Genomic DNA, 22,816 nt, shown 5'->3' with positions numbered 1-22,816 from the left:
TCTACTTGCACCCGGAGGTGCTTTCGAACTGCTAGGTTGGCAGGCGCTGGGACCGAGTAGCGGGAGTGCACCCCGCCGCAGGGATTCGAACCGCCGACCTTGCGATCGGCAAGTCCTAGGTGCTGAGGCTTTAACCCACAGCGCCACCTGCGTCCCTTCTAACAGGCTAGGACAGTGGTTTTCAACCAGGGTGCCGTGGCACCCTGGGGTGCCTTGAATGATAATTGGGGTGTTGCGGGCAGCACTGGTCTCTGTCTCTCTTTCCTCCCCACCTTCATCTGAAGCTCTCTCATGTCTCTGCCTCCCAAAGGCTTTTGTGTTTGTTGAAGCAGCCCTCGCTACAGGCACCACAGGTGAATGGTGCCTGTGGGGTGGCCAGAGGACGCTGGTTGCCAAGAACTGAGGTGGCCTTGGAGTAAGCAAGCAAGTGGGCAAGGAAGCCCAGTCAGGCAATCCACCAGCTCTTGGGAGTGGACAAACACGTGGGAGGCCAGGCAGGCAGGCAGGCATGGTGCTGGTCTTTCTTGTGTTTGCTGTGTGCAAGGCCTGCCTGGGAGCTGAGTGTCTGGTCCTGAAAGGGAGCCTTTCCACCATGCAAGCCCAGTGGTCCCCACTGCTGCCTCCCAAGGTAAGGTGTTAGCCTCATGTTCACCTCTGGCCAGTCTCTGTTGGGCCACCAAGGCTGGGGCCCTGTGAGGCAGTGTGAGGAGGCACCTCTCTTTGGGGTGTGGGGGGGTGGGAGCTCAGAGACCAGGGGTGGCAGTAGCAACTGCTCAGAGGACTCCCAAGGAGAGGGGAGAGGAGAGGAGGCTGAGGGAACACTTCACAAGGGAGAGTGTGCAAAAAGGGGTGACGGTCTGCTGCCTCTGCCAGAAAGGGGTGACATAACTGGGCTCCTGAACCCCACAGAGCTGCCACAGAAAGAATGTAGTTGGTCAAAGGAGCCGTGGACTCAAAAAGGTTGATTGGTTTAGGACATTGGTTTAGCTGTCCCAAGATTGTCTCTCCTTCCTGGCAGTGACTCTTTCCAGAGTCAAAGCAGAGATCTTTCTGATTACCTGCTGCTGAGTTTACCAGAAATGTGAAGGATTGGATGTGCAAAGTGTGTGTTCAGCCACTGAGTTGCCACGTAGCTTGCAGCAGGAGGCATTCTAACCACTGCACCATGCTGCCTTTCCTCTTTTCATTTGGCCCAGCTGGGTGGAGAGTTCCTTGGCCAGGTGCTTGTATGTTGGACAAAGGGAGCCCAAACAACGTTTTCATATAGCCCAGACTCTTTATATGATATTAACCTTTTTTTGTTCTTTGCATGCTGTGTATTTAGGAAGAGATTTCTAAAGGAGAGTCCGTTGGGGTTGATTTTGGAGGACTTGGGTTCAAGTTCCACCTTCACCAAGTGCAAGTTGTGTGGCCTTTTGTTGATCGACAAAGTCACTTCCCATTCTTGGCTTTGGTTTCCTGTCTGTAAAAGAATAGAAATAATTGTTGACTGTGGGTTTCATCTGACTAAGACAGCGCAGAATCGGAATAATTAGTGGAGAGGCATACAAAGAAAAGAAAAGAAATATTTATGTATGCTACCACAGCAGCTTGTATGATGTATACCCAAAGGTGGAAAGAAGAAACAGTTTCAACAAGAGGAGATTGGCAATTAAAACTGATGGAATATGCAGAAATGGTGAAAGTTAATGGAAGAATATGAAATCAAGATGAGAGACTCTTTATGACTTAGTGGAGAAAAATCTGTTGGTTATTAGAAGACGCATTGTAAACAACTTAAAATGTTAGCAGGGTTGGCATAAACTGGTACAGTAATGGGTAACTAAAAGAGAATATAATGGGAAGTTAATAAATATATTTGAATTGGATATGGAGTAATAAAAATATATAAAATAAGTAACTGCAGAAAGGAGGGGAGTAGAAGAAAATGTGGATTGATGTAAAGATGATGATGATTAAGTAAATATATGTAAAACGAAAAGTGAAATATATATATATATATATATATATATATATATATATATATATATATATATGACATAGAGCAGAATCATGTTTCCCAGCATAGCAATCACCGTTTTAATCTTTGGAAATTAATACAGTTTCATGGATTATAAGATCCTGCCCCAGTGGATGTAGACCAGTTGATGACAATCTTGACACTTTAAGGACCTCTGTAGCCCTCAATTTGTACTTTGTTTTCAAGGCCTAAGATCACACACATTTCTCAGCTATGTGCTGCCTCACCCACTGGGCCAGCCTGTGATTTCGTCCAGTGATTCCCTTGCTCTCCTTTCCCCAGCTCCCGGGAACCCCTGGCGACTTGCTCTGAAAAGGGAGCTGTGGATATCTCGCAGACAACAGCTATGGAAAAATGACTGCTGAAACCAACAAGGTTCTATCCCAGTCTTAACACTTTCACCGCACACCACCAGGAAGCGGAGAAAGAAAATGGCTGTGCCGCAGATGTCCATGGATCATGGGGAAGAAGTCATAAAACCATGCCTACTAACAGTGACTAACACACCTCTGAACTCGGAAGTTAAAATGTGTGTGTAAACCCCAAATGGAAAAAAGTGAATAGAACTCTTAAGCAGAATAGTTCTAGCTGCATGTGACACAGAAAATGCAGTAAGGTTGGAACATGACCTTCTTACATGATTATTGTGCCGTATATTGTATTTATCATCCGTTAACTATTTACTGATTATATTAAAATCAGTTAAAACAATTCACATGACCCTCAGTTGATTCAAAAATCCCAAATAAGTACATTTAACTAACTCTCTCTCACACACACAGTGATGAAAAGCACTTTAAGTGCTGTGTGTGAAATCTTAGTCAGGATGAGATCCCATAATACCGCCTAGGAAACTTATTTTACAATTTCACCTTGTCCAAAATGCGACACTGAAACTGGTGCCAAGCCACAATCCAATCGCCAGTCACTGCCAAGCTTCTGCCATCTTAGAAATGCCATAGACATCTTGATAGATGTGAAAGCTAAGTCAAATGTGGGCTGCATTCTTGGATATGGGGAGCCATTCTTTACTTCTGTGGCTTCTACATCCTTTTGATTTCAGCTTGTTCCTCCTTGTCATTGTGGTGTGTGGGTTTTACCTTTTTGTGTGTGTGTACATTAATGTTAGATTTAGAAGAGTTAACCTCACGAGAAGGAAACTACGGTATGAAGATATTTCATGCGCTATAGCCCATCAAACTGCGGTGAAGAGCTTTAAATTCAACAGTGCTAACTGCAGAAAACTCCAGCTTCTGACATGTTCTCTAAAATCTGCTTGAGATTAGGCCTTAAAAATAAATCTGAGGGAAAGGAATGTTTTTGTGTGGAGATATTAGGACCAGCTTGAGCTGGAGACCATCTTGGCAACTAAGGGTGGACCTCCCTGACGTTTAAGGAAAGGCAAGCTCCATTTCAAATCCTTTCGGAAATTGCCATTTTGATAGAATAACATTACAGGCAATCTCTCATATTTAGCATGTTTGTTTCATGCTCTGCCAGTCAACCACTGGAACAATGATAGAACCTCCAGGGCAGGTCATGGCTTGGAAATCATGGAACAATAGATTCAGATTGCAATAAATATGCTTCTCTCCCCCTCCCCCTTTTGAGTGAAAATAGTATATATTTTTCTTTGGGAAACTACAGCTCAAGTTGCTTTATAAATATGCTTACTGGCAAACATGTTAGGTGGATTTCCTCCCCTACCTAATGTGTTCAATGAAACTTACTCTGAGTACATGCATATATATATATAGGATTGCATCCTTAATCTGTGGTTATTCTGTGGTTGATATTTAATTGTCAAAGCCATGAAGGCTGAGAATGAAAGGTGCATTTATTAATTTTTGGGACTACTTTAGTCCTGGGTTGCTTTTTTTACTGCTATGGATAGTGAAAAATCACACACTGAAGCACATTTCCTTCCGGCGACTAAACCTGCCACTGCCTCTAAACACGTAGGGTTATGTGTTTCTCAGAATTTTTTTTAAAAATCAGGCACAGTTTGTGACCTATAATGCCACAATTACATTTTTGATATTAAAAAAAAAGCTTTAAATTGCTTCAAGAACTCTTGGAGAATGTGATGGGAGATGTTTGTATTCACTCCATGCCACATAATGATCTCCAAGAACTTCTTCTGAATATTGCCATCCATGAACCACATCTGGATAGCAGAGAGCACATCCCAGTCTCTGTCCCATATTTATTTAACATCTTTCTCTTGGAGGCTAACCAAAGCTTGGGCTTGAGCATCTATTGGAAGTGTTAGCCATCATTTTTATTTGTCCTGGCTTCTTGAGCCAGGATGACTACAGCTGAGGATTAGGAGTTTTTCACATCTGCTCCAAGTTTCCACAATTCCAAGAGCTGGAAAAAGATCAAGATGGAGTCCACAGGTTAACTCTCCCTGGCTTTCTTGTGCATTTCACATCTCACGGGAGGTCTATCTGTGTGAGCAGTTCAGTGCTGGAGGAAGGGACTTAAAGAGATCCGCAGAGCAGCACCCATGAGTAAACTGGAGTTTCAAAATAGGAAAACCCTTCTGATTGATTTATGGAGCTCTGTGAGGACCCTCCTCCAACATAAAGCAGTTGCACCAGTTGTATAGTTAAATGCCCATCTTGGGGAAAATACATCTACACCAGCTTTAACATCCAGCTGCCACTCTCCTGTCTACTTCATTATCAGACTGTCTTAGAAGGGACACGGTACTCTAGATGTGCAGAGATCCTGCTCCAATCTGTATGCTGACAGAGCCCTTTCAAATGCCAGCTGAACATATGGGTGGAAGGGCATGGGGATAAGGACACCTAAAGTCTCGTGAAATCAAGGCAGTAATCACCAGAAGGAAATCTTACTCCCTCAATTCTCAATGGTGAACTGACCCTCTGCATAGGAAGAATGGGTCTTTTCAGGGCTTTTGAACCCAAGGCTCATAAATGGGTTCCCTTGATGTTCTTCAGAGGCATTGCCTGAGGAGGAATTCCAAAATTCATTGAAGAAAGCAAAGCTGAAATTTTGTTGCTAGGGGGGTAACCTCAGGGAGAGAGAGAGAGGGAGATAGCAGGGGAAGAAACAGTTTCATTTTTGTATCTGAGGCCTGTTTGTGCGGTTGAGTCTGTTACCCTTGTCAAGAAAAACAATTTGGGATGAATACACCAATACAGAGTGACAGTTTTCAGTTAAGTTGAAACTTGTATATTTTCTCCCTTGACCTTCCCCTCATGTGCAACAGTATAGCATCAAGTTATTAAAAAGTCTGATGTGTGGTGTTGATCAATAATATACAATTGTATACAATGAATTCAAAACAGGATTTACTTGAAGCAGGTTCTTCTGCCTCTCTGTGTTAGAACTACTTAGAAAAAGTTAAAATCTTTCTTGTCCTTTACAGTGGAACGGATACACTGCTACAAACAACCCGAGTCAACAAACCATGGTCCTTAAGGACCGAAACTTACAGCCTCTTCAGAGGTTTATGAGAAATTTACTTTCCACTTGTTTTAAACTAAATTAAAGACATTTGGATGCTGTTTGGCTTTCTGCAGTTAGGCGAGCCTGGCTTTCTTTTGTTTTTCTTGCTGTGTGAGTTGCAGAGAGGATGGGATGGGGAAATTGTTGATTTCTTTTTTGGGCAAAATAGTGCATCCTTCAAATCAATATGGCGAACATGAGCCAATAACCTGCCCCCCCCCCTACAAACAAGCCCCACTGTAACCAACTGAATGCAACTAATCAAGCTCTAGACCAGTGTTTCCCAACCTTTGGTCTCCAGCTGGTTTTGGACTACAACTCCCATCATCCCTAGCTAGCAAGACCAGTGGTCAGGGATGATTGGAATTGTAGTCCAAAAACAGCTGGAGACCAAAGGTTGGGAAACACTGCTCTAGACCCCCTAACCTCTTGCAATGTATGTGTATGTATATATATATAGATGGACACACACACACACACACAACCTATCCACCTGATGCTGACACAAACCCCCATCTTTCTCTCTCTCTCCCTCTCTTTCCTCCCAATCACAAGTTGTCGATGACAAAAGTGTGTCTCACTACATGTAAGCAAACTGTGAAAAAGACTCGATAGTTCAAAAGGGGAGACAAAACATGTAGTTTCCCCGCATTTGTTTGTTTTGTAGCACAATAAAACCTTTAATAAAAACTAAATCATAAAAAGTAGTGACAATCTGTATGTATTCAAAATGGCACCATCTATGTGCAAGGGGGAAATATCAGGAGGCTTGTGAGAAAGGTACAAAACCTTCAGGGGGGGGAATAGAAAATAATCTCAAGTGGGAGGGAGAAGGAGTTGCCTCCAAACAACCCTATGAGAACTAAGCATGGAAATCAGAGGGTGGGGAAGGGAATCAAATTGCAGATTCTGGAAAAGAGGGTGGCTGGCTGGCTGGTTCCTCAAACAGGGTGGGAAATGACAACAACAGGAGGAGGAACACAAGTTGTAAGATTCTACACCACTCCTGTTTTTGACTTTGCACACACACATGCAAAGGAATTAACCAAACAGGGCAAAATGGTTTGACTATTTACAGCTTGTGTGTGTGTGTGTGTGTGTGTGTGTGTGTGTGTGTGAGAGAGAGAGAGAGAGAGAGAGAGAGAGAGAGAGAGAGAGAGAGAGAGAGAGAGAGAAAGAAAGAGAAAGAGAGAGAGAGAGAGAATCTGTAAGGCTTTGCATGAAGGTCTGAACCTTGCAAAAAGGTTTCTGAAGTTGTCTCTGTGATGGTTCATTGTGTGACTTTGTCCATTTTTATTTCCCCTTTACCTAAATTGTCTCTGCACACCCTTTTCTAAAGTACACATTTGAGAAACACATTTGCCTGGTTGTGAGAATATGTCTATTTTCCTCCCCATCAGATAACAGGCCCTTGTTTCCTTAAAAAAAGAAAAAAGCTCAATGGCAGCTGTTTTGGCAGCTGCAAAGGAGGGTAAACAAAATACCATTTTCAAGTTTCCACATATTTCTCATATTACAGCCATCCAGGGACTGAATCAATACAACAAAAATTCTCAAAAGCGGGATTTTCAGATCCATTTGCTAGCAAGCAGGCAATATATTGAAACGGCAAGTCTTGAAAAGCAAAGGAGGTGTAGGAATGAAATTGCAACACAGAAAACACTTAGCAGGGTGGTGTTATGCAAAACAAACCCATCGGGATGTCATTTTTATTGGGGGGGTTGGGTTGGGGGTGGAACACCTGTTTTCAATTGTCAGGAAAAAAACCTGCGCAACTCATGACCCACCAATCCAAATAAATACAACCCAACAGCCAGGCTGTCAAGCTTAGAGATATGTTTGACAGCAATTAGAATTAGATCTACCATCTGACGAACCTCTTTAATGCCTTGCAGGGAAAGCCCACTCGTTCATATGCTTCATTCGTGGTCGAGGACAGTTATGAACTCTTTCATTTGTGCAGTTGTAAATTCTCAGAACGTATTTTGTATAGTGTACCATCTAGCTAGATCTGTGTTTATTGGATTTGATTCCTTTGCTATGGCTTGTGGCTGACTCAAATAATTGCTTTATCTATCTATCTGACAGCCCAGGTCTAGCCCTCTCCTTAGCAAGACTGATAATCTCCATCTCAGGCAGCAGGTATGGGGGCACCTACCTCCTAATGGATAGCACATTGTCAAGTATTGTGTTTATTATAATTCTGCCACGACAGCAGTACCATTCAGACACCTAAATATCTTGCCTGCTTTTTCACTCACAGGCAGGCAAAAATTAGTCGAGCCCTTGCTCGACCATCTCATGATGTTGGGCTTTGAGAGTTTCAAACTATGCAGGCTGGATTTAAAGCTGCAACGTGGGTGGCGCTGTGGTCTAAACCACAGAGCCTAGGGCTTGCTGATCAGAAGGTTGGCAGTTCAAATCCCTGCGATGGGGTGAGCTCCTGTTGTTCGGTCCCTGCTCCTGCCAACCTAGCAGTTCGAAAGCACATCAAAGTAGAAGTAGATAAATAGGTACTGCTCTGGCGGGAAGGTAAACGGCGTTTCCGTGCGCTGCTCTGGTTTGCCAGAAGGGGCTTAGTCATGCTGGCCACATGACCCGGTAGCAGCCTGCGGACAAATGTTGGCTTCCTCAGCCAGTAAAGCAAGATGAACGCTGCAATCCCAGAGTTGTTTGCGACTGGACTTAACTGTCAGGGGTCCCTTTACCTTTACCTTTAAGCTTGTAAAGAAAAAGAAGGTACCTTTTATCATATGTGGTGGACCTGTAATGTAACTTAAAAATTCTAGGAAATGATATATAGTGAAATGGGGAAAAATGTTTAAAATAACTTTTGTTTTTAAAAAAGAAGCTTTTTTATTGGGTACCGAGATTCCAAAGGATCAGAGGAAATTGTTCATGTATGCCACAACAGCTGCTTGGATGTTGCTAGCCCGGGAGATGGAAGGAAGAGACAGCCCCGACCAGAGAAGAATGGCAAATCCAGTTGATGGATTATGCCGAAATGGCAAAATTAACTGGGAAGCTCGGGAATCAAGAAGACAAGAAATTTAAAAAAGAATGGGAAATGTTTATAATGTATATACAAAATCATTGTACAGTGGTGCCTCTGGTTACGTACTTAATTCGTTCTGGAGGTCTGTTCTTAACCTGAAACTTTTCTTAACTTGAAGCAACCACTCTAGTGAATGGAGCCTCCCACTGCTGCCATGCTGCCGCCACACGATTTCTGTTCTCATCCTGAAGCAAAGTTCTTAACCCGAGGTACTATTTCTGGGTTAGCAGAGTCTGTAACCTGAAGCGTATGTAACCTGAAGCGTATGTAACCCGAAGTACCACTGTAAACAGGTTAAAACATTAGCAGGATTTTAAATACACGTGTAATGTAACATAATGTACAGATAACTTAGGAAGATGAAAAACTGGAGTAGTATTGATATGCAGTTGAAAACAGAATTCAAAGGATGGGGACAGATTCAGAGTAATCTCGATATTTCGATTTTGTACTATGGTTTGTTGTATGTTTACTTTTTTGAAAATCAAATAAAAAAGATAATTACAAAATAAAATAAAGCTGCATAAGCTGGTTCCTACACACATTCGCACACCTATTTTTATTTTCTACCCAGGCAAACCAGAAATGCGATCAGCTTTCAAAGACTCGTGCCAGTCAGGCAAAACATGAAAGGAGGATTATGGAGAGGTGGGACCTAAGGAAAAGGGGTGTAGCTGGGGAGCGTTCCAAGAGCCAAACAGAGAGGACTAGAGGGTGACATTTGGCTCGTGGGACTGAGCTGCCCTCATCCCCGCTTTCCCCTCTTCTTGACTGAGACTGACGGCTTGGCTCTTCAGCAGAGATTGCATTGCCTTTGATTTTCTCCCCTGATTTCTTTTCTCATGCTGCGAGGTGCAGGAAACGTCTAGTTTTGTATCTGTTTTTCTTTTTTTAAGCTGAGATTTCTGCCGTGACTCATTCAGTATATCCACTGGAAGACAGAAAGGTCTTCCCCAGATCATCATTTCGCTCCTGGTGGTGACTTTAAAGAGAACCATCTATTCCCTCCCCCCCCCCATCTCCTCTTGCCACCGTGTTCCCACTTCCTCCATCCCACACCAGAATACTTAAAGGCTGGCTCCTGCACTGCTGTTCCTTTGTGGCCACTTTGCTCGCTCTGCAATCAAGTTTCTGCCAGCATGTTCTAAAATTACATAGTTTATGTCTGAGTGGAAGACTAGTGGGTGCTAAAGCTCTGCTGTGTGAGTGGTCAGTCTGTTCATACTTTCCTGTGAGTTGGACTGCTTCTTGGTCATCACAACTCCTGCCAAGGAAAACATCTCCTCTTATAAACACGATGTGTATAATTTTACTGGGCTGAGGGCGGTGGTGGCGAAAGTTAGCACTTTGCCGTTTCAGCACTGCCCACTAATAGGTTTCTTCAAATCCTTACTAAGTGAGTCACGAAGGGACTCTGCTAAGAATGACTCAAAAAGCACCCCACAGTTTATTACACAATTTGGTGAAGTTTTATGAGGTAGCACTGAGTGTCCCATGGAAAGGAATTCCGTCCCTGATGCCTACCAGGAGGTATCTCATTTGCCAGTCAAAGACCTCGTATTCATCATTGTCCTTTCATATTTCCTTCCTAAACTTTTCAACGTTCTCCAGATGAACAATTGCCTTAGCATTGTCTCAACGGGGACATGACGGGTTGAAAGAAAACTAGATGTGTGTAGAAGGTGTGTAGAAGGTTAAGAAGCCTTTCCTTAAAAAGCAACCCCTCTGGTGGTCTGCTCAATAGCAAGACATATTTGTAAATGGTATTATTCATGTAGCCACTTGGGGAGGGGATGGAGTTGGCCTGGTCAGTGAAATGTCACTTTTTTTCTTACTTTTTCTTATGAAGCTATAAAAGGGCACAAATTAAAAAAAAACAACCCCAAAAAAACACCTTAACAAAGGCTGTGATTTAATACACACCCGGTATTAAATTGTGATTTAATACACACCTGGTGAGCAGAGACAGGGATGGGAATGACTAGTCAAGGGATGGATTCTAATGAATTTTTGGTAGATAAGTAGGTACACTCCTGAGGGTTTTAAAAAATATTATTTGTATGAGTTTTTCAAAGGTTTTAACTAATTTACTTAACATAAAATATAACCTTCACTTATATTTTTCTTTTTGGCTTCCGCCCTGATGCTTTTATTCTAATCCTTAATTGCTGCATTATACTTTTTACTAACACACCAACACCAACTTATCATTCATTCCCCCCCCTGCCACTCATATCTCAAATCCTGCTCGCAATTTCATATCGCTAAAATACTTTGACAGATAGTTCAAAAAGGCCTCCAATTTCCCATAAATGGTTCATCATTTTGATCGCTTGGTTTTCCAGTCAATTTCACCATTTCAGCATAATCCATTTATTTTATAAGCCATTTTTCTTTGGTTGGAATCTCGTCCTCTTTCCATTTCTGTGTATCACCCCTGAAGGTTTTGATGGGTCAAGGGAAGCAGGATCTAGTAGGTTTTTCTTTTTTAAAAATCAGGGTAGGGATGATTAGGAGCTTCTGCGTAGGTGGTGTACATGGATGGTGAATTGCAATCACCGTCTTGCCATCAGGTGGAATGGCATTTAACAGGGTAACAACAGAAAATAATAGACACTGATCCGAAATACAAAAGCAATTAAAAAAAAATACTTTCCTTGCACTCAATACAGTCATTACCTGTTTCAAAATTGTGCTAATTTACATGCCTTCTGAAGCTACAACAAACATGTAGCAGCTGTTGACTGTATCTCATCAGTGGGGACTCTTTGACTTGTAAATATTAGGTTTTCGGTTAAAGGCATACAATGCTATGGAATGAAGAGTTCCAGGAGGACAGCTTGGAAATATCTGTCATCTCTCAAAAAGTTCCAAAAAGCAAACAGGAGACAAAGTATTATCTACACTGAGAGTTCTGCAGTCATGTGGTGCAGTTTTTGTTGGGCTGTACCATTTTAGAGTGCAGAAATAGGAGACACATGCTTGAATGCTTCCCCAGATTTTTAAAAAGGAAAACACTAATTCTGTACCTACAAAACTGACACATCCAAAAAAAGGATAATGTCAGTGTAGGTGTATGCCTGCTTCCCACAAAACTGTCACAACATATCAAATGAACAAGAAGTACAACTCAAAAACCTTTTAGAAACAATTATACATCACAATAAAAAAATAAATCATTCCATGTAACATTATGTGAAGTGATACAAAAAAGTTAACATAATTTAGCAGCTTAAACGAAACAATATTGTATAAAATATTGTTACGCTCCACCCTAAATTCCAAGCATGAGAGATTTCCAGGGGTGCCTACGCTTATCCAGAGTTTGGTTTCCTTTGAATAAAGACCAATGGAGACTGTGGTGCCTTTAGGATATTTGGTTTCATTTGCACATATATGCAACTTGAGCACAAAGGTCTTACAGTGTTGATGCTCCCAAAGCAGAACTTACTTCCCAATTAGGTTTCCAGGGCAGCCCCCAAATCCAGCCCAGAGCAAACATGTCTCCATCTCCAGCTTTCAGCATCCGGATTTTCTGCTCACACCCAAAACAACTCTGGCTATTGTTCTCCTATGTACCAGCCAGGTGAGGGAAGTGTGGAAAAGACCTGCCACATTTGTCTGTGGCACAGAGCAACGTCTTTGGATATGCTAAATTGCGGTACTTAACTAGCCAGCCAAAGCCATTACCTTGACAAAGAATCTCATTTGGCAGACTTTATGGAATCATAGAACTGTAGAGTTGGAAGGGCACATGAGGGTCATCGAAGTCCAACCTCTGAAAATGTGGGAATCTCAGCTAAAGCATTCATGACAGAAGACCATCCACCGAATTCAGCAGGCACACAAGCCGTGAGCTTTTCCTGTGAGTTCTCCTCCACTGATGAAAACAGTGCTGTCTTCTCCACCAATTCCTCCCTCTCCCACTTTCCACAGCAGGGTCCCAGGTAGTAGAGAAATCAGTTGGCAGCAGCTCATGCTGGCTAACAGACACCTTCAATTTCTCCCACTCCCTTTTTTCCATAGCAGTCTCAAACATATTTGGGACTTACAAGGGGACATGAAGGAAATAAGCCCTTGTTTCTCTCCAAACGTCTGGTATTTAGTGGCATACTGATAGGATAGGAGAGACCCCGTACATAGAGTTTCAACACACAGAGAAATGCTATATGGATTAATGCAAGAAAAACAGACATGCTCAAACACATGCGGAAAAAGCTGATCTCTTTCCTTTGCTGCCCTTTCAGCTTGACGAAAACACTGCCTTCTTAAACCCAATGTGAGATGTTTCGTATAGAAGCACTTGCTCACGAAAGCTGTGTGCCTGTTCCACTTGTTAATTGATGGCAGAACTTATTCCAGTCTTTCCGAGATCTGTTTCTTTGAGGAACCCCAGGGAATAAATTACTTCGCACACAGGTATTTGTAGCACTTAGTCGCTTTCGTGTAAAACGCTGAATACAATATTGTAGTGTGTAAATCTCTTAGGATTAGCACTTTGATTAAACCTGAGACTTGAAATTCTTGCCCAGAAGGAATGGAGACAAAGAGATGTACTTTGGGGCTCCCGGCACCTCAGAAATGATGAAGGTGAAGGAGAAAACTTGTTGACTCTTTGGTCTGACAAGCCCAAGCTCTAAATGTATTTTTAATGCAAAAACAATTCTGAGCAAAATAATTTAAAATATGTATCAAAATGGGTCATGTTGTAAGCATAGGCATCAATGCTGACATGGGCAAAACACATCTGTCAGTTAATAAGATCTTGCTCTGTGCATGTAGGGAGATTGATAGCCAGTCAAATGATTTTGAATGTGTGTATTACAATCTGCTTGGGAGTATCTAAATGCAGATGGGAAACTGCTTGTATGAATGGTGAATTGTATCTAGAGTTGTACACCAGGGTACCTTGAGAAGTTCAGCTTCTTGAGGTGGCTTGGACCATTCTATTTCTATGAGACTTTTGAGTTGTCTTAGAGTTCCAAACTTGGAGGGTAACTTATGGGTCCCTCTGAAGGTTATGCCTTGCAATCTTCTCTTTCAATGGCTTGGTAACGACCAAGGGAGCAAGTCTCAATTGGTGTTGTTACTCTGCTTTAAGCTTATTTTCTTCCTTTGTTTGTGTATAATAAGAACAAACAAATAAAATTAATTTATTGACTATTTTGAATTGATCTATGATTCTGTGCGTTCTTTGTATGTGTTGCCTATTATATTCAGGTTGATTTGATTCCCACCCTCCACCCCTGCAAAAAACCCAGTATGATTATGTCAGTTTTAATTTGTTCATATTTATGATATCAGCTTCCCATAACCAGTACATGTTATTCTATTTCATAGAAATCTGATGTCCAGATCCCAGTTTGCAGCTTTTTGGTATATTGGGTTGGAATATGGACTGTGTATACCCCATACATTTGAAGCACATTCCCACCCAACCATGGGAACTGTAGTCTGTTAAGGGTGCTGAGGGTTCTTTGGAGACTCCTATTCCTCTCCCGCAGCTACAGTTCTCGTAATGGTTTAACAGTCAATCCCTCTTCCCAGGGAACTCTTGGTATTGTAGATCTGGGGGGGGGGGCAGTTATTAACTCTCAGAACCCTTAACAAGTTACAGTGCCCAGAATTCTTTAGGGGAAGACTGTTTAAAGTAGTACAGTGGTACCTCAGGTTAAGTACTTAATTCGTTCCGGAGGTCCGTTCTTAACCTGAAACTGTTCTTAACCTGAAGCACCACTTTAGCTAATGGGGCCTCCTGCCACCGCCGTGCTGCTGGAGCACAATTTTTGTTCTCATCCTGAAGCAAAGTTATTAACCGGAAGCACTATTTCTGGGTTAGCGGATTCTGTAACCTGAAGCGTATGTAACCTGAAGCGTATGTAACCTGAGGTACCACTGTATTTTTGTTGTTGTTTAGTTGTTTAGTCATGTCCGACTCTTCGTGACCCCATGGACCAGAGCACGCCAGGCACTCCTGTCTTCCACTGCCGCCCACAGTTTGGTCAAACTCATGCTGGTAGCTTCGAGAACACTATCCAACCATCTCGTCCTCTGTCGTCACCTTCTCCTTGTGCCCTCCATCTTTCCCAACATCAGGGTCTTTTCCAGGGAGTCTTCTCTTCTCATGAGGTGGCCAAAGTATTGGAGCCTCAGCTTCAGGATCTGTCCTTCCAGTGAGCACTCAGGGCTGATTTCCTTAAGAATGGATAGGTTTGATCTTCTTGCAGTCCATGGACTCTCAAGAGTCTCCTCCAGCACCATAATTCAAAAGCATCAATTCTTCGGCAATCAGCCTTCTTTATGGTCCAGCTCTGTATTACAAAGTACACCACTGTATTACAAAGCTTTAAAATATAGCATGGATGTAGGCTTTATGGACCTTCATTGAGTATGTTTGAGGCTGTAGACCAAGGAGTTTGGCCAAAGACATCACAAAAATGGTGAGTTTAGAAGAGGATTCTGATGGAAGAGACTGGTAGCATAATGCGGGAGTTCTTTCTGGGAAGGATTGGTAAATATTCCAGTTCTCTGCCATCGTCTGACTCATGATATATTCTTGACATGGCCTTCAGTGCTGTCTAAGTTACCTCAGCCCGATCTTGCCATATGCTTCAAAGCAGAAATACAATTATCCCTTGGAAGTGCCCATTCGTTTCTTCCTTTCCCACTGCCAGTTCTGCGTATGGCGTGTGTGTTTTTTCTTTCCCCCCTTAGTGTCCATAGGAAATCTTACTCATCAATATGACTAGCTACACGAACCACTCGATTATCCTTCAAACATGCAGAGGGCCTCTTGACTAAACCAGCTGTCAGCGTTAACAGCAGCCACTCCTTCAGGAAAGGAACAAGAATCCCCCCACCCATTCTGTTAAATCAGAGCTTAGTCACTAAAAGTTATTAATGGGAAAAGATTTGAGTGCAATCATGGATTCAGTCAGAACAGGTATGGAAAGTTTAGGGATTTAGACTTTTTTAAAACCCTACTCTTCAGTAAATGGTTTAAATCACATAGAAAAGGCACCACCAAATTTACATGTCTGATGTAGAGTGATTTTTGATACGCCCTCTGTCAGGGAACTGCCATCGGAGCCAGAGGCGGAGGGAAGGCTCCAGAGGGATGCCGGAGAGGGTCCCAGTAGGGAGAGAGGCAGCCCATCTGCTGGGGAAGGAAATCAGCGTAGCACCAGTGGAGAAGGGGGACAGATGGGGGAATCGGAGAGGAGGCTCCAGGACTCCTCGCTGGAGACCAGCGGGGAGAGCATGGGTACTCCGCTGCCCACAGCCTCCCTGCGCAGAAGACTTCCGCGCAGGGAGAGTAGGAGGAGACTTGGCGTCAAAGAACTTCTTTGCTGGAAGAAGTTCAAGAAATGCCCACTGATGGATTCTGCCAGCGATTGAGACAGCCACGGGTGAGAGGCTGTCCAGACTGAAAGGGTTCAACCAGGCAACCTAGCCAGGAGTGGCGACAACTTACGCACGAGCAACCCCTAGAACCATTACACCTCATTGCAAAGTGTGTGGTGGAATATATAAACTTGTGCCAGCTTCACGGCAATAACCCTATCAATTCCCCCCCAGTCAAACTAGCCAGGGCATGCTGGACTCTGTGTAACAGTGCATTTAGCATCTGCTGCAATGGAATATTAATAGAGAATGACTAGGAGTTAATTTTATTAGAAAGATGATCTTGGAGAACTGTTACAAAGGCGTCACAATGAAATTCAGTTAGGGGGGATTTGAGGAAGTCAGATAACAATGAAAGTTAATTTGGATTTTAGAACAAATAAGTGTTTTTCTTTTTCTTTCTTTTTTTTCATTCAGTACAGTGGTACCTCGGGTAACATACGATTCAGGTTACATACGCTTCAGGTTACAGACTCCGCTAACCCAGAAATAGTGCTTCAGATTAAGAACTTTGCTTCAGGTTGAGAACAGAAATCGTGATCAGGCGGCACGGCGACAGCAGGAGGCCCCATTAGCTAAAGTGGTGCTTCAGGTTAAGAACAGTTTCAGGTTAAGTACAGACCTCCGGAATGAATTAAGTACTTAACCCGAGATACCACTGTATTGTAATGTGTTTCGTTTTGTGTCTTTTATGTGTTATATTTGTTATAAATGTGGAAAATCATTTTTTTTTAAAAAAAAAATAGAGAATGACTACCTTGCACCCCAGGCGAGGAGCATCTTTGGTACTACCCCTCTCATTTGTTTAGCTTTTGAATATTTATATTTCATTTCATTTTGCAGCCCACTTGACAGTGTTGATGTGTCCTCTGCACGCATGATTCACCTCGTCGTGTGAGATCTTGTGTTTCTTTCCTCACGTGTAACAGCAGCAGCAAACGACAACACAACGATGGCCGTGCAGGTGGTCCCTGCCACTTTTATAAGTGAAAAAGAAGTATTGTAAAATAGTATTTACAAGTCACTTGGCCACTGAATTCCATGAGCTGGTGACCTACCGACTAGAGTACTGTAGCGCGATCTATGCGGGGCCACCCTTGAAGACTGAGAGTGGAATTCAACATAGCACTAAGTGGGGTATGCACACACAGGACAAGGCCCACTAGTGGAATGTGACTTTCCCTGCCTCCCCTCCCCTCCCTGATAGGTGGTTATATAATATAATAATAATAATTTATTATTTATACCCTGCCCATCTGGCTGGGTTTTCCCAACCACTCTGGGCGGCTTCCAACAAAATATTAAAATACAATAGTCCGTCAAACATTAAAAGCTTCCCTAAACAGGGCTAAAAGCTTCCCTAAACAGGGAAGTTGGAAGATATCAGGAAGATGTACACAAGAGATGGGAATCCTCCAGGATCGATGATGAAGCCTAGTTATGGTTGGACTGCAATTCATCTTTGTCCATTGGCCAGGCTGGCTAGGGATGATGGGACTTGGTATCCAACAACATCTGGAGGACCACAGGTTCCCTGATGTGCATACACACCCACACCCACCCACACCCACCCACACCCAATATGGCATGACAAGAATGGCAAAGTGGAAGATAATCTACCTTTTCCTTAGAACACGTTGCCTGCTTCCGGATGCGAAAAGAGAGGGAGTGAACCTTATACACCGCCAGGAGCTCTTTAGAAAAAAAGGTAAAGGTAAAGGGACCCCTGACCATTAGGTCCAGTCGTGACCAATTCTGGGGTTGCGGCGCCCATCTCGCTTTACTGGCCGAGGAAGCCGGCGTACAGCTTCCGGGTCATGTGGCCAGCATGAATAAGCCGCTTCTGGTGAACCACAGCAGCGCACGGAAACACCGTTTACCTTCCTGCTGGAACGGTACCTGTTTCTCTACTTGCACTTTGACGTGCTTTTGAACTGCTAGGTTGGCAGGAGCAGGGACCGAGCAACGGGAGCTCACCCCATCGCAGGGATTCGAACCACCGACCTTCTGATCGGCAAGTCCTAGGCTCTGTGGTTTAACCCACAGCGCCACCTGAAAAGGTAGGGTTTAAATGTAATAAATAATAAGAAATGAGCAGGGCCTGTGTGCTGATTGGCTTGGTTGTCGGAAGTGCAACAGCAGAGATAATTTGGTGTGTGAATTAAGGGTTAATTGCATTACCAGTAAAACCAGCTAACCAAGTGGGTTGAGGAGGTGTTACTTAAGTTAAGTTCTTAAGGGTGTGTGTGTATCTTTATGGCATGCTCATAAGATAGTAAATAGCCAGGAGATTTTGTTTCGTCCCATAGTTACGCTTTTAGCATAAATTTCTGTTCAGTTACAGTTCTGCCTTACTTCCGGAAATCTCTCTCTGTACCTATGGCGGCATGTGTTTTCAGTTAATTACATTTGTTCCTGATTATTTTTGTTATGGCTGCAGGGAAAGGAAGGGGCCTTACTATCTCTGAAATGTGATGTGAATATCCGCAACCCCCGCCTCCAAAATCCAGCTTTTGATTCATTAACAAACTATCTTTGGGGAGCGGGGGCGGAGGGAGACTGCAGAGACTGTCTGTATCATTGACACGAAATAAAACTCTTGTCTTTCAATACCGTTCCCCCCAGTTGTCTTGTTATAACCCTGGAGACCCTTATTTTCCGTATCAATTAATAATTCAATAATTCCATCTTTCCATCAGAAATAAAATACTTCGAAACTATGCAAGTCCGGCAGAAATCAAACCAGACCCAAACTCCATTCAGGAGTAGGCTAAAGCTGGCTGAGCTAACAAGCCTTTAGACAGTGGAATTTGCTGCCAAGGAGTGTGGTGGAGTCTCCTTCTTTGGAGGTCTTTAAGCAGAGGCTTGACAACCATGTCAGGAGTGCTCTGATGGTGTTTCCTGCTTGGCAGGGGGTTGGACTCGATGGCCCTTGTGGTCTCTTCCAACTCTATGATTCTATGATTCTATGATAGTGTTTGAATTACACCACCCTTTCTGCTGGGTTGCCAGTACATGTGACTGAGCTCAATGGGCTTAGGATCCAGGGTAAGTGGCCCCTCTCTGATCCCACCAGATGCCTCTTTCTCAGGGCTTCTGCCTGCTTAAGATCTGCTGGATCCTAATTCCGCTCACCCGAGCAGCTCTTGCTATAGGATAGATGCCTTAGAGCAGGGAAATCCCACCTCAAATTATTTCAGAAGCACAGGACTAAATCTGGTTCTTAAATCTGGTTCTTAACACAGACCCTCCAAGTGTTCCTATTTTCCAAGGACAGTCCTGGATTTACAGAAGCCACCCCAGTTTCTGATTTGATCCCAGAATATCCCACTTTTCCTTAGGGCATCCTTATTTTCATCAGAGAAACGGTGGGGGGTATGGAGTTATGTGACACCCCCCCCGATCCAAGGAGATCAGTAACTATACAACCTTTAGAAGACATCTGAAGACAGCGCTGCATATGGAAGTTTTTGAAAAATGTGTAATGTTTTATTATGGTTTTATATATGTTAGAAGCCACCCAGAGTGGCTGGGGCAACCTAGTCAGATGGGTGGGGTAATAATAATAATAATAATAATAATAATAATAATAATAATAATAACAACAACAACAACAACAACAACAATAATGACATCCCTGTTTTCATCAGAGAAAAGTTGGAGAGTATATTAAAACTGATCCTCTGGTCTCTTGCAGACTGTCAAGAGTTTTCTGTAGGTACTCCAATTTGCTAAGGGTTGCTGAAAACCTTAACTCTGGAATTGCCCAGAACTCTTTGAAGGAAAGAATGTGCTTCGGATGTGTTTTAAAGGTATACTTATGTACACAGTCGGAGAGAGCTGTGTGTTTTGAACAGCTGAATAGTAAACATGGAACATCTTCCTGGGCTTAGGATATAAGAAAAGTGTAGTAGGCTGGGGAAGTCTTCCTGTGTAATTTTCCTGGAGATATTTTTGGCTTGGAAAACAGACCCAGGAAGGATGAAGGCTGCGTGGGAAGCAATTGTGAAACAACCTCTACTCACAGGAAGAGTAGTAAAAACTCAGCACATTATTTATAGAATGACTGTCAAGCTGACCAGCTCCCAGAGGAATATTTAACTTACCATCTGTTGCCTCTTCAGTCATTACTACTCAGCCTCTTCCGTCTCTCCAGCTGCTCAGAAGGCCCCTGAAGGAGGGATTCAGAAGGACAGTCGTCTCCTGGGGCTTCTCAGCTGGCAGCTGAACCCCCAAGATGCTGGCCTATAAATTCCCCATTTCAAGTGAAAAACCTCTTTTACATTCATCTAAGCCAGTCAAGTAGAAACATCTCATTTCCTCCGCTGGAAAGTCTATACAAGCCCTTCAAGCTATTGGGTAATTTTTGTATCAAGTCCAAAGCTACTTGTAAAGGACCACCCATAGAATTAACACCCCTTGCTCTCATTCAGGAGTGGGGTGGAGAGGGGAACAATATCTCCTTCCCCTACCTGGCCATATGTTTAATTAGGGTTTCAGAAAAGCTCCTAATTAAACATAAGCCTTGTTCCTGAACTTCTTTGGATCTGGGTCCAGTGTGAGGTAGGTCGTCCTCAGGTTAGTCCAGGTTGATTCAGGCCCCCGGAATCAAGGCTGCAGGGGGGGATGTGAGGGGGCTGTGGCAGCCTCCCAATCTACCCCACCTTTGGCTCTGATCCAAAGAGCATTGGGTTGCCCCACCCTTGGCTGACCCTAGGACCACCACCCCACACTTGGGTCCAAGTAAGGTCAGGGGCAGGACTAATTTTGAGTGTGTGTCATTGTTTTGGTTTCTTACTCTGGGGTGCATTTTTAAAGTTTTTCTGCTGTAAACAACCCTGTGATCCTCGGATGACGGGCGATATATAAATTTTATAAATTAATTAAATTGAATTAATGCTTTGGAATCCTCATTAAATACATAGCTAAGAGAAGGGTGGAGGCACCCTGGCTGAGATGGTGGGTGCCTCCCTCCCACAGACTCACCCCCTTTGAAAAGAAAGCTGCTTGTGGACATCACCCACCCACAAGCTGCAGGATGCTGAGGTGTGGGGACGCATCAGGCAGGACGAAGAGCAACAGGCACACAGGCAGTTGGGCCTTCCTCCTCCTGGAAGATGCAGCCACCAAGCAGAGATCTTGACTTTGCTGAAGGGTTTCCCCACCCTGCTTGCCTCTCTTTCCTGTCTGATGTTCCTTCCTGATGACAACCATGGATGGCTGTGGACCACCCAACCAGACCCATAGCAGTTCATGCCTCTTCTTCTTTGACGGTCACTCATAGCCAAGTAAGATTGTCTTCCAGGAATATGGTCTTAACAGGGTGTTCATAAGCGACTGTGGAGGCCATTCTGAATTTGCACATCCTTCTACAGTGGGGACATAGGTTTCCGGGTGGGAGTTGATCATGGTGAGGATTTGCCAAACATGCCTTCCTCTTAGCTCTTTTTGCCCCTTTGTCCTGAGTTTGTGCTTCTTCAAAGTCTGTGACGCCTTTGGTGAAGGCTGTTCTCCAATTGGAGCACTCGCAGGCCAATGATTCCCAGTTGTCATTGTTTATACTACATTTTTAAAAAAGATTTGCCTTCAGAGAGTCTTTAAACCTCTTTTGTTGTCCACTGGTATGTCGCTTTCCATTCTTAAGTTGGGAAAGTAGAGTAGTTGCTTTGGAAGACGATAATCAGACATCAGAACAACATGACCAGTCCAACAGAGTTGATGTTGAAGAATCGTTGCTTCTACACTGGTGATATTTGCTTCTTCTAGTACACTGACATTAGTTTGCCTGTCTTCCTCATCTGATGTCAAAGTCCTTCTGAATAGACCTGACTTGGGTAGGATTCAGGGATGTCTCATGGGAAAGGAATCATAAACAAAATCAAATAGGCAATTAAATTGTGCCTGTATCATTTGAAATTAGTTTCCCCCCGCCTTGCATTTTGAACATTGTTTATGGCATAGCAATTCACCTAGCAATGATTTATACCTATGAGACAGCAAACAGCAAACTTTCTTCCGCCATTTGTCACAGCAGAACATTCTAGAGGTGGTAGATAGACATGGCCGAAGATGTCTCTGTTTTCAAACAACTCAGTCCCTGTATCTGCTTTCGCAAATGACCAAGTAATTGCTTTTAAAGGTATTAAATGGCTCCAGGTGGCACCATAAAGCTAAGTGCCTCCACATGGAACATCTGTCGCCTGGTCCCTAATTCCTGCTATCTTTACAAGGCAGCATGTGATCTTTTTTTAACCCTTTTGCTTCCAGCCTTCTCCTCCTAACAGTTTGCACCACTGCAAACTTTGTTCTGCTAAGATCACAATGGATCATTGTGATGCCTTTACCTCATAAGCACATTATGCTGGGTATGGTAGGCAGCTGCAAGACAGTGTGAGGTTTTCTGCAGAGATGGTTTCCTTTGTGTCCCTGAAACTACAACAGCTTCACAGTTAGATCTGCACTTCACTTGTAACATTTTATATCACATTCCCGCCCCCCGCCGCTCATATCTCAAAACCTGCGCGAGATTTCGTTTCGCTAAAATATTTTGACAGATAGTCCAAAAAGGCCTTCAATTTCCCATAAACAGTTCACCATTTTGATCTCTTGGTTTTACAGTCAATTTTGACATTCCAGCGTTATTCATTAATTTTACAAGCCCATCCTTCTTTGGTTGGAGTCTACTCCTCTTTCCATTTCTGAACATCTAAGATTCTGCCTGCAGTTGTTGCATGCATAAAAAGATTAGTCAATTTCTTTGAAACCTCTGTCCCAATCATCTCTAGCAAAAAAGGCTTTGGGTTTTTTTTTGGGGGGGGGGAATCACCAATTTAAACTTCTTTTTGAATTCATTATCTACA

At 43.2% G+C, this 22,816-nt stretch overlaps 1 long non-coding RNA gene across 1 annotated transcript; it reads right to left on the bottom strand.

Moving 5' to 3' along the window:
* Positions 1–954: 954 nt before the first annotated feature.
* On the bottom strand, positions 955–22,282 carry LOC309368353. The gene is made up of 3 exons (XR_014167720.1): positions 21,943–22,282; positions 20,063–20,127; positions 955–1,462 (listed from the first exon to the last, which is right to left on the bottom strand). It is a non-coding gene; the product is annotated as an uncharacterized lncRNA (long non-coding RNA).
* Positions 22,283–22,816: the final 534 nt, after the last annotated feature.

The sequence above is a fragment of the Podarcis melisellensis genome, assembly GCF_964234715.1.
Source record: "Podarcis melisellensis genome assembly, chromosome: 4".
Taxonomy (NCBI): Eukaryota; Metazoa; Chordata; class Lepidosauria; order Squamata; family Lacertidae; genus Podarcis; species Podarcis melisellensis.
This window is presented reverse-complemented; position numbering and strand designations above follow the sequence as displayed.